This window comes from Rhinolophus ferrumequinum, chromosome 14, assembly GCF_004115265.2.
Source record: "Rhinolophus ferrumequinum isolate MPI-CBG mRhiFer1 chromosome 14, mRhiFer1_v1.p, whole genome shotgun sequence".
Classification (NCBI taxonomy): domain Eukaryota; kingdom Metazoa; phylum Chordata; class Mammalia; order Chiroptera; family Rhinolophidae; genus Rhinolophus; species Rhinolophus ferrumequinum.
Genome location: NC_046297.1, coordinates 10,546,873 through 10,559,964, shown reverse-complemented (window position 1 = coordinate 10,559,964; position 13,092 = coordinate 10,546,873). Strand labels below are relative to the sequence as shown.

General features: G+C 41.5%; 1 protein-coding gene across 12 annotated transcripts in view; it reads right to left on the bottom strand.

The window, feature by feature from the left end:
• The window catches only part of EYA1 (EYA transcriptional coactivator and phosphatase 1), a 303,123-nt gene that overhangs the window by 57,314 nt on the left and 232,717 nt on the right, over nt 1-13,092 (bottom strand). The gene's annotated exons all lie outside the window — the stretch shown is intronic.

Here is a 13,092-nt window from a genome sequence, read left to right as displayed (position 1 = left end):
TTTGCAACTCGTATATTCGATAAGAGGCTAACATTTGGAATGTAAACGAACTCTTACAACTCAACAACAGCAACAAAAATCTAACTGAAAAATGGGCAAAGGACCTAGATGGATATTTCTCTAAAGAAGACAATACAAATGGTCAACAGGCACCATGAAAAGATGCCCAGTGTCATTAAACATGAGAGAAATAAATCAAAATCACAATGAGATACCACCTGACACCCATTAGGATTGCTATCAAAAAACCCCCAAACACACCAGAAAATAATAAGTGTCGATGAGGCTATGGAGAAATCGGAACCCTTCTGTTCTGACGGGAATGTGAAATGGTCCAGCTGCTACGGAAAAGTAGGGCAGTGCTCCAAAAAATTAGGCATACAATTACTATGTGATCCCACAATCCTACTTCTGGGTAGATACTCAAAATAATTGAAAGCAGGGTCTCCAAAAGATATTTGTACACCCATGTGCATAGCAGCCTTATTCACAATAGCTAACAAGGTAGAGACAACCCAAGTGTCCACTGACAGAAGAACAAACAAAATGCAGTATATGCATACAACGGACCATTATTCAGCCTTAAAAAGGAAGGAAATTCTGACACATGCTATACCGTGAATAAACCCTAAAGTGATTATGCAAAACGAAATGAGCCACTCACAAAAAGACAAATCCTGCATGATTTTACTTATATGAAGTATTTAAAGTTGTCAAAATCATAGAGACGAAACGTTGCATGGTGGTTGCCAGGTGCTGTGGGGAGGAGAGAATGGGGATTTGTTCAATGGCTAGACTTTCAGTTTTGCAAGATGAAAAGTGTTCTGGAGAGTGGTTGCACAGCAATGTGAATGTATTTAACACGATGGAACTGTACACTAAAAAAATTGCTGAGAAAGTAAAGTTTATAGTAAGTGTACTTTATTATAATTTAAAATAAAAATTAACGGGAATAAGAGAAAGGTCACTGTTGATTAGACATATAATATTAGGAAATTACTATTAATTTTGCTAGATTGCTAAGATACTGAGTATCAGCTACTATTTCTATGCTAAAAAAATTTTTTAATGGAGTCCTAAATACCTAGTGAAATATATACAAATGAAATAATATGGTATCTGGGATTTGCTTTGAAAAATAATCCTAGGACAGAGCAGGGTTGGGGAAGGCTGTGGTAAGGATACAGACACAACAAGATTACATTGGACTTGATAATTGTTAAAGCTGGGAGAGGTCACACTGGGTTTCCTTATACTACTATTCCATCTACTTTTGTATATGTTTAGACGTTTCTATAATTAATTTTTTTAAATATATAAAAAATATTCACCAAGACAAGACTGGTTGTCTTTTGGTGGTAAAACCATGGATTAAAAATATTTCTTTTGACAATTTAAAGCCCCCTCAAATCATGCTTTTAAAATGCCAAAAAAAAAAAAGAAGAAAATTAAGTCATAATTGTAAAAGCCGTGCAAAGTTCCTCAGCATATCACCGTTTGTTGAAAAGAAAGTATGACGACTTGCTCGGTAATCTGTACCCAGACTTAAGTGAAACTTAGAATATACGCAAGAATTGATGTAAGAACCTGCTTTTGCCTGTATGAACGCAACTAATGTGTATCCTATGGGATGTTCTTTTCTGGAAAATCAGAGGAACTTCAACATTTATCTTGAAGCCTCAGGACCTATGTCTCATACATTCAGGAACAGCAGTGTTGCACTGCAGTGTTGACCAGCTGTAAAGGACACTTCCGCGGGTCATTTAAGAAGAGCAGTAACCCTAGACACACCTCACTTAGGGCCTCTGGCCTTTATTTTTTGGTTGTACAACTCTTGTGGATCCTGATCTGTTTTTCTGGTCTACAATGCTAGTGTAATCGTTTGACATCCTATTATGGGCTATTTCTTACTAGTTCAATGATTGGAGCTACTAAAGAATGCTTATCATGAATAATACAGGAAGACTTCTGAGCATCATTATTTCTCTAGAGATTCTGCGGTTTCCCTCTTTGTGGATTTAGAGTGGCATTAGTTCAAAATAGTTTTGCCCCAACGAAGAACTGCTGTTGAAGATTCATTCATTTGCTACCAAAAGCCTCCTTTATTAATTTATAAACTCACAGGAAGCAGGAATTACAGCTAGGTGTCTACTACTATACGACTATGTATGAGGTCGGACAATTAAGTTCGCAAACTCATCCTAGAAAAAGTGCTGCATACCTCATTGCTGAATATCACTATGGTCACCTTTGAAGTACTCTCCTTGGGAAGCTTTGCCCCGACACCAGTACCTAGTCTACCTTTCAAAGCAATTTTGAACTCTTTTTCTGGAATGGCCATCAGAGGTGTCATCATATTACCCTTGATGTCCTGAATGTCATCAAAATGTCTTCCTCTCAATCTTTCCTTTATCTTCGGGTAAAGAAAGAAGTCATTGGGGGCCAAATGAGGTGAGTAGGGGGGGTGTTCCAATAGTTATTTTTGACTGGCTAAAAACTCCCTCACAGACAGTGCCGTGTGAGCTGGTGCATTGTCGTGATGCAAGAGCTATGAATTGTTGGTGAAAAGTTCTGGTTGTCTAACTTTTTCACGCAGCCTTTTCAGCACTTCCAAATTGTAAACTTGGTTAACAGTTTCTCCAGTTGGTACAAATTCATAATGAATAATCCCTCTGATATCAAAAAAGGTTAGCAACATCGTTTTGACTCTTGATTTGGACTGACGGAAATTTTTGGTCGTGGAGAATTGGCTGACTTCCATTGTGCACTTTGACACTTTGTTTCAGGGTCTCATTGGTATCACATGTTTCATCACCAATGATAACATGGCCCCAAACCTCGTCTGGCCTCTCCAAAATGTTTTGGCAAATTTCCACTCTCCTTTGCTTTTGTTCATTGGTGAGCTCCTTCGGGACCATTTTTGCACACACCTTCCTCATGCCAAGATTTTTAGTTAAGATTTTCCTAACTGTTTATCTATGTTTACTTGGTCTGCTATGCTTCTCACAGTCAGCCAACAATTCTGACGCACAATTCGATGAATTTTTGCAATGTTTTCGTCAGCTCTGCTCTTTACTGGCTGCACTGACCCCTCTTCATCAGTGATGCGTTCTCTCCTCTCGGAAAAACATTTAGTCCATTTGTACACTGCCGTTTTCTTCATTATCCCCATAAACTTGGACTAACGTGTCCCTGATTTCACTTCCTCTCTTGCCAAGTTTAACAAGAAATTTAATGTTTGTTCATTGCTGTAATTCAAGCTCAGACATCCTTGCGACGGCACACAAAAACATGCAACAATAATGAACGCCACTCAGCAAGACACCTCCACATGTCAACACGAACACAGCTGTGAGACACTGATATACCAAGGTTATGAAACCTTACTGAGCTGTTTGTACGGTGCTGTCAACGTAAGTGCATAGTGGCAAGTTCGCGAACTTAATTGTCAGACCTTGTAAAACGCCAAATATTAACATTAGATCTTATATAGTCCAAAAAGAACTGTAAGTCATTTGAGTTTTACTATAAGGACAACTAAAAATAGCACCAAATGCTAATAAGGAAGCAATATCTCTTTATTGCTTAGATAAACCAGTAAAGCATTAAAAGAAAAAGTTGTTTCTATTTTTAATGTAGCTCTGGTTCCTATTTACACACCCTTGCACATTCTGCCCTTTTATTCCTTTTCTTTTACCATCTTATTTTTCTAAATTGAAAAAGCAAAAAAATTTAATGGTTAAATAAACCAAGCAAACACACAAGGCAATATAAATTTGTCCAATTTAAATTCTTTATGTTGAGAGCTTTAAGAAAGATTTTAATACCCAAGTTAGTGTTCTAATTTTAGACAGCTCCAGAATTCTGAATTAGTAATTCAGAATTCTACAAAGTACGTATGGTGTTGGGAATTTGTTTTCCTGAAAGCCCCCTCACATTAATTTTGCTTTAAAATTTTTATCTATTACTGTTTTCAATTTATAAGTATGTTTTAAATATATGATGTCTTTTGCCTCTCCAGTTGAATATGTACTCCATTACATCTGTGAGATGAAATCTACACAAACTCCTAGCAACGGCTCTTCTATTTTGGATTAAAAAAAGTAGAATGTATCGTGTTTTACAAAATTGCTATTTAAAGGGCCGGCCCGGTAGCTCAGGGGTTGGAGCTCCGTGCTCCTAACTCCAAAGGCTGCCAGTTCAATTCCCACATGGGCCAGTGGGCTCTCAACCACAAGGTTGCCAGTTCAATTCCTCGAGTCCCACAAGGGATGGTTGGCAGCGCCCCCTGCAACTAAGATTGAATAGAGCACCTTGAGCTGAGCTGCCTCTGGGATGGCTCAGTTGGTTGGAGCGCATCCTCTCAACCTCAAGGTTGCCAGTTTGACTCCCGCAAGGGATGGTAGGCTGCGCCCCCTACAACTAGCAACGGCAACTGTACCTGGAGCTGAGCTGCGCCCTCCACAACTAAGACTGAAAGGACGACAACTTGACTTGGAAAAAATTCCTGGAAGTACACACTGTTCCCCAATAAAGTCCTGTTCCCCTTCCCCAATAAAATCTTTAAAAAAAAAAAAATGCTATTTAAAGAATTAATCTTAGGCTAGAAAGTGTTACTAGAAGATGGTTCAACTCTTTCAGAAAGTGCGACTAGTTCCTCAGAAAGTGCAACTCTTTCAGAAAGTGCAACATTCTGAATGTGTGGATAAAAGATAAGGTTTCTAAATTCTAGCTGCCTTGATCCTATGCAGGCAGCTAAAGTCTCCAGTGCCAAGCAATTCCTGAGAGTTATGGTGACTCAGGTGTGGTACTAACACTGTGGGCAGGTTTATGAGGATTTGTTGGTCAATGTGAACATCTTGTAAAGCTCAGATCAACAACAAATCTTTGGGCGGTTATCAATCAAATACAAGACAAAAACAAAAAAACACACACAAAAAACAAACCCATTTTGGGCGCTTTCAAGAATTCCTCATTTAGAATGCTAACATTACAGCCACAAACAGGGCCTGCGTGTCATTTAAAATAAATCCTCCCCATTCAAGATCTTTTGTTTTGGAGAAAACAAAGCTGAAAAACAAGAATGGGCACTCAGAGGGCTTATTTTCAAGGCCCCATGCTGGGTGCTCACAAGGAAAAGGATTAAAGATAAGATTAGAAAAGTAGCTCCCTTATCTGAGAGAAGAAAAGAAATATATGCTGAAATGTTGTTTCTTTCCAAAAATATTACTAGGAGTGTTATGTAAATGATATGGGCAACCTTTGAAACCCAAACGTCCCACTGATTCCCTTCCACCTCTCTAAAGTTATCAATGCCATCAATGAAATATTAATTTTTTACAATTGTATAAGGCTCTGTCACTGAACAGCTGCTACGAAATGCCAAATTTTAGGAGATGGGTGTAGTTCTGATGCCAACTAAGAAATAATCTGGAATACCATGAGAGAGTGTAGACACATGGAATATAAACCACGGTTGAGCTACTGGCTGATTAAAAAAAAAAATAAAAAAATCCAAACTTGTGGGGAGGCTAATCAGGTCGTTTTTACTGATTAGATATGTGACAATTGACTGCTTTAATTTTCTCCTTACTTAAGAGACTCCCTTTCAACATCATGAAAATAATAGCCAAGCAGAGAGTCAGAGAAAGAATCTCACCACTCCAAAGATTAGTTTTGATTGTGGAGAAAACCCAGTGAGCCCCAAACATGGGACAACTGCCAAAAAGGGGTACAAAGAGGGAGGAAGAAGAAAGTCGGAGCAACCTGGCCAAATTGGCCTCCACTCATAGGGGCCCACGCAGTGCCAAGGCAAACGCTAAACAGCTAAATCCAATCAGAAGACCTATCTAGGTTTCATTTGTAACCAGTCTCCTCTCTCTCTCTCCTTCCTAGGGTTACAGACATTTTCTTAGGCCTTTATTATTTCCTACCAGGAACACTGCAATAATCTCCTCTGTTATCGGATTAATCTTCCAAATTGTACACTTCCAGCATGTCACTCCACCGTTTTAATATTGCTCATGGCATCCCCATGCCTGCAGCTCAAAATCCTGGCACTCAGTGTTCCCTGCAGCCCTCCTTGGGGGCAATGGGCCAATCAGAAGATTCGATTATAGTCCTCGTGTGCTCAGTGAACAGATTTGTGTCCTTGGGCCAATCATTTCAGTGTTCGGAGCCACGGTTTCCTCAGGGAAAAAAGAAGGCACTAATTGGATCATAAATGGTAGATTGTGTCAACTGGAAAAGCTGAAAGAAGCAGCGATGTTTTCATTCCTGTTTCAACACATTTTCTGCGGCCCATCTCCTACAAGTCTGATCCTCTAAACATGCTTTATAGACAGACATGCAGCCCTTTTGCCTATCATTTCCCTGCGCAGTTATGCTCTGAATTTCCTTCTCCTTCTCTGCTACCTGGACCAACGCAACATGCGGCATTGCCCACTCTCTCCCTGAACCCCCAAAGTAAGCAATAACAGCGCTATTTATGGAATGCCTCTGGATATCTTTCCAGGTGCTTTGCAAAGCTCTTCCAACAGCCCTGAGATGACTTCCATCTTCTAGATGGGAAGGTGACGATGGAACAAGTGAGACTCAAATGTAGGCGCCTCTCCTGAGGCCACAGAGCAAGGAGGCCCAGAGCTGGCAGAGGCACGCCAGTGTGACGGGCGTCCACCGCAGGCCCATTCACATGGATGGGTAAGAAAAATAAGGTTTTATTCAAGAAGGTCACAGGAACATACATTTCAGTTATATGCAGCAGGTCCTCAAATAATGTCGTTTCATTACAATGTTGAGAAACTTTCGGCTGGGCCACTGTCTGTGTGGAGTGTGCGTGGTCTCCCCGTGACTGTGGGTTTTCTTGGGGTAAACTGGTGTCCTCCCACATCCCAGTAATGTCCACGTGAGGTGAATGGACGTGTGTCCCTTGTCCCCGTCTGAGTGGGTGCGGGTGTGAGTGGCCCTGTGATGGAAAGGCATCCTGTCCAGGTGGGTCCTACCTTGTGCCCTGAGCTGCCGGGACAGGTTCCTGCCACCTGCAACCCTGAGCTGGAATACGTGGGGTGGAAAACAGTTATCTCACTTGTTTTTCGGAATCTTTCTTAAATGTCTGTATGGTTGACGTTTATTTCAATGTTTAAAAGTGTTTGGGTCTTTAGTAGAAGTTTGGTGATGTTTCTGAGACCAGAAATACGCAGTAGGAATTGAACACTTGTTTCCATGAATTAGCCTATGGGCAAACTGGTCTCGTTCCGCAGTTTCCAAGAACCTATGGATGACGTAACTGAGACCTTGCTGTATCACTGCCGGTTTGGAGAAGGAGCTGGTGGTGAAAGGAAAGAGGGCAACTGTCGGGATAAGAGCAAAGAAAAGGGACGAAGAAGGCTCTTGTAGCTGAACAGCCCTGATCGTCGAAAGCATTGTGTTTTTGATTTGAGAGTTTAGATGCCCCGCTATTCCACAGTTACACTTGGGACCATAAATTATCTTATCATTTTGATCTGACTTGGCACTGATAATATGAAAGAAGAAAATAAAACCAGGGAACAGTCCTTTGCGATTGAACCGGCCTCTCGGCACTCGTCAGCACACCTGTCACTCAGCCCTGAGCACTGCTCTGCTGGGGTGGCCACGGCTACCACGAGGGTTGGGAAGTGTGCTTTGGGTCTCTCGCTGGTCAAATGGTTCTTAGCTGAGAACTGTGGCTTTTGCGCTACCTGTCCATCACGATCCACTCTCTGTTTCTTCCTGGGGACACAGCAAGGCTCCCTTTCCCTGCCTCCCCGGCCCTGGGCTGTATTAGCAGAGGTGTGCGCCCCTTCTCAGCCTGGCTTAGAATCCTCCCATTGATACCCCCCTTGCGTGTTCTCCCTGTGGGCTAGAAAGTAGATGGCAATGATCACAGGAGCCTCAGAAGCTCCCTGGGGAGATGGTACAATCTTACCTGCCTGATCACACTTTGCACAGACTGAGCAACCTGGAAGACCCACTGAGACCATTAAGTAACAGATAAATTCCTATCACGTTTAAGGCATGGCACGTTGGGCCTGTGTGTCCCAGCCATTTCACTTACCCTAACAAATTCATGTGCTGACACGTGCTTCACTGGGACCCCAGCGGCCGACACACTGTGCCTGCACCCAGCTGACAGACTGGTCGGCCACAGAGTGTCCTGGTGCCCTAAAGCCAGGGTTAAAACTAATCAACACCAAGTTAAGAGCCTGATCTAGGCAGAGACATGCAAACTGCTTCTCTAAAGGGATGGAAAATAAATATTTTAGGCTTTGTGCAGGCTGTCTACAATCTCTGAGACACATTCTTTCTCTTCTTTTTAAATAACTCTTTAAAAATGTAAATGGCATTCTCAGCTTGCCCTACAAAAGCAGGCCACGAACTGGTTTGGCCTCCAGGATATGGTCTGTCATCCTCTGATCTAGACCTCTGCTCTAGATTTTTAAAAACCAAAGGAAGAATAATATTTCACGACACGTGACAATTACATGAAAGTCAAATTCGGGAACTATAAATAAAGTTTTATTGGGATCCGGCCACATTTGTTTGTTGACGTATTGTCTGTGGCTGCGTTAGCTGAGGAGTGAAGACAGGCAGCTGGCCCCCCACAGAAGAGGCCTGCCAACCCGTGGTCTGGAAGTTCCACAAGATCGGTCATTCTGTTTAAATGACCAGATCCTTTACAGTCCAAGGAGGACATGGGGTGTCTGGCTGCTTTGGTGCCACGCTAAGAGTTTAGCATCTTCACAAGCCACCGCGGAAGGTCAACCCTCAAATGATTCTGGAGTTTAATGCTGCCCCCTAAAAAAGGGTAAGAATAGCAATCCTTACTGGCTAACTGGGGTGTTCTGATGAAATGGGTTTGATAAAGTGCTTTCGAATTTTTCTTTCATCAGTGAACTGACGAACGACAGTATTAAACTAACTAGGAAGGTTTAGTTGATCTAAAGTCGCTGTGACAATTCGGACCCTCGCAGATGCCCAGTGCGTTATAAAACAAGTGCTCAGACAGCAGATATAAGATCAACAGGTGACATATATGCTGCTGTTATTATTAAGTTCTTGCTATTACTAAGGTGCGGTGCTGGGCCCTTCAAATTCGTGGCACAACTGAAATCTTTCTTTTCCCCCAGCTTCATTGAACTATAGTTGGCACAACTTAATTCTTAAGACAATCCTGCAAGTCAAGTAGCCAGCTTTATGGATGAGGAAACCGAGGCTCAGTAGGAATAAATAATTTGCCCAAGGTTAAAAAAAAAACAAAACAAAAAACCCCGAAAAGTCAGAGTTTGGATTTGAGTCTAGAGCAATGTGAATTCACATCGGAGGTCCTTTCTATTATAGCACACTACAAGGTGTGTCACATGTTAGCACTTCATAAACTTGAAGACACTACCACATATTACCACTAGGTCAGATTCCAGTTTTTTACTGTCAAGGTTCAAATACATTAAAACATAATTAATATTTATTTTATGCCATTCATAGTGTTCAGTGTTCTACACATTTGGTCTCTAACCTCTTCTAAGCCTCAGTTTCCTCATCTATAAAATGGGCTTAATAATAGCAGTTTCGGAGCGCTAATGTTGAATTAGTACTGGGCACATAGGAAATTCTTGGTAAGCAGGGCCTACAATAAAAATGCTGTTTTATGTTGTCCTGTGTACTCATGTTTAGGTTTCTGTGTAAAATGGAGTGTACTTTTAAGACCTATTTTAGCCCAAATCCATATGATACAGTAAAAGGAAAGTATTGGAGCAGTAAAGCCATTGGCTATAGCTATCTCGGGGAGTCCTCCCACAGGAGGGGTGTCACGTTTGGGGCAGCAGCACGACACTTATTTGCAATAGAAGTTTGGAGTGTGTGCTTTGATATGACAACTGGATTTTGTTGTCTATTTTAAGCGCATTCAAAGAAAAAAAAATCAAGACTCGCTTTCTTCAGATTTAGTTTAAAAGCAACTTCTAAAAATGCATTAAGCAAAGAAAGTGGGGACAGATATTGTTAACAACAACCTCATTTTCAGTACCACCCATGGACTTTATTTTCCTGCTGATGTGCTGTGTCTTTTCCTTAGCCGAGCCTGCCCTGTATCTACCACCCGCTTTCAGTTCCCATCACCTTTGTTATAAAACAACACTTCCTTCTAACACCCAACATGCCTGCTTCCCAGAGCTAGGATTACGCGGGAGGTGGGACATTCTCAAACTTTTTTTTGGTACGTATTGCTGTAACATGCCCTAATTTTGCATTATATCAACCAGATCCTGTATCCCCTTACTGAATGGCCAACTCATTGAGTTGCCTAAGCTGCTGTGACTAAGCTGCTACTCAAGTATCTGGTTCCCATAGAGACAGAACAGCTATCACATTGTCAGGCATTCATGTCTTTCCGTGCCTGGAGAGTAAGGCCCAGCCGTCCACGCTCCCCTGGACAATGCTGGGGCACACCATGAAATCTGTGCTCCCACAAAGAAGGCTGGCCCCTGAGCTGCTTTAAGACTTCTCTCCTCAGCCTCGGGGGGAACGAACCAAGGGGATGCAGGGTGCTCGATCAGTTTGGTTATTATTATTGTCAGGAAGAATCCTTGTTGAACTGCGGATATTTTACGAGGCCTCATCCTCAGATTTGAGAGCCAATTCTGCCTGACTCTCAAGTTCTCCAACGAAGACAACATGAAGCCAGCGTTCTGGCATGCTTCCGGCGAGGATTCAACATCCTTAGCAATTATGTCTTCAAAACCTATCTGGACAACGAGACAACAGGCTGACCGACCTTGAGCAGCCAGCACAAAGAAGGTTCGGAAGAAATCAAGCTAAGAGTGTCTGTGGAGCTGGTGACCTTGAGCTGGGCACTGTCTCCTCTAACTCTGATATCTGCAGCCCTGACCACTGCCCCATGTCCCGGGCTCACCTGCTAACTGCCTCCTTTGCTGGTTCAACGGGATGTCTAACAGGCATCTCAGACTGGTCAAACACCAAACTTTCCATTTCCCCTCCAAATGAGTGCTTCCTTATGGCAACATTCTTGTATGACTTCTTCCGGTTGCTCAGGACCAACACCTGGGTATGGTCTTTCCATTCCTCCCTTTGACTTACTGCCCTCCAGCCCAATCCAAACCATCTCCAAATCCAATTTCTCTACCTGCAACAGAATCTAGAATCCAACCTGCTCTTTCCATTTCTACTGCTAGCGCATCAGATCACTGCTGCCCCCACCCCATTCTCCCATTCCTTTTCCTCTACCATTAATTCTCTACCATCGCCAAAGTAATCTAAAAATCGAAGTCAGATCTTGTCATGTCCTCCCTTGAAGTCCTCGAATGGCTTCCTATGGCACGTGCACTGAGATCAACTCTCTGGACTACGGCGGGGAGCCACTTTACCCTGATCTCTCTTGACTGGCATCTCCATCACTAAGCTGGGCCACACTGGCCTCCTTGTCCCTTTCGTGCCTCTCACTTGCTGTCATCAAGCCCTTTCGCCATCAAGCCCTTTCGTGCCTCTGCACTTGCTGTTCCCTCTGCCGAGAACTCTCTTTCTCTTGACGGTCGCATGACCCATTGGCCTCTTCAGGTCTTTCCGACCTCAGGCTCAAAGTCTTACTCAGAAAGACCTTCCGTGACTAGGCATTCTGAATTTGCTTCCCCCCTCGGCCCCCATCAACTTATAAATGAAGGATAAGCTTACATTTACATATCTCCAATCACCCATACTTTAAAGAATATGTAATTGTGGCTTTTGAGAATTATATGAGATGAAATGTTTTAGCACATGCCCTAGTACGAGAAAATTAAACTAACAAACAAAACACTATTTGATAAAGCCTTCAAATACTAACGGTTGACATTTTTTGAAAGAAAACTCACGGTATTTGTACTGTTTTGGTTAGATATTGCGAGACTCTGAATGAAAAAGTCGAGGGAGTGAGCAGTTTCTAAGTTAGGTGTGAATTCCATGTGTAAACCGGTAATTTATGGTCCAAGATGGACGGGAAGGTGGTAGGTCATAGCATGTTCACCACCCCTCTCTAAGCTGGCCCCTTTCAATGGCTACAAAGAACTGATGTAAACAACACTCTCTGAAGCGATTTGGCTCTTACTAAGGAAGCTTTTAAAGACTTGAGAATTTCTGGATGGTCTTCAAATGCTGGTTTTCTAAGTGAATGTTTTTTCCAACACTTGCGTGTTTCCTTCCTTAGAAGACAGCTTTCTTCCTTAGAAGGTAGTTAGCGGGACATTATGATGGTTCCATTAAGAAGATCTTCAAGAATCTTCCTACTAGCTACATGTTGATATTGCAGTGATTAATCTTTAATTAGGTTTTCAGTAGTTTTTGTAAAAACAAGACTATCACTATTGTTAGTGATGAAAAAGTATTAATATTGCTATTTTAAAAATATACACAAAACAGCACAGCTGATTTGGACTCCTTATTGTGCTAACCACACAGTAGAGACTTCCTTTGAATGACTGGTTCTATGGCTTTATTTTTGTAATTTGAATTTTTGTTAACTGTCTTCTTCTTATGGAACATGTGTTTAACAATAAGATGGGACACATGGTGTCTTTTAAATACCTTATTTCTGAACAGAAATTCAAAATGGTGGAATATTCTTACTCTTACAAATGTACATTTTTCCAGCCTTTTTTTTTTTGATTATGCAAATCTTTAGAGTTATGAGAAGGGAAGTTGCACTGTGAAGTTCAATTGATAATTCCCCTACTTTCACCTCTAGACTACACCTACATAGTAGGTATACTCAATTATATTTATTGAAACAAAGAATAAATGGATAAAATCTGTAATGACAGCATGCGCATTTTATGGGTATTGATTTTAACACTAAATTGTGATAAATCCCTGGAGCCACCAGACATAAGAATTTCGTTCCCAAGGCTTTAAACCAATAGCTTCAAGAATCTAAGATTTGTAGTATCATTTCTTTAAAGATTAAATATACATATATATATTTATATATATACACACACATATATATGTATATATATATATATCATATTCACAGAACAATTTCAGAAATTACCTATAGCCACTTTAAATAACATGATTTTTGTGTGG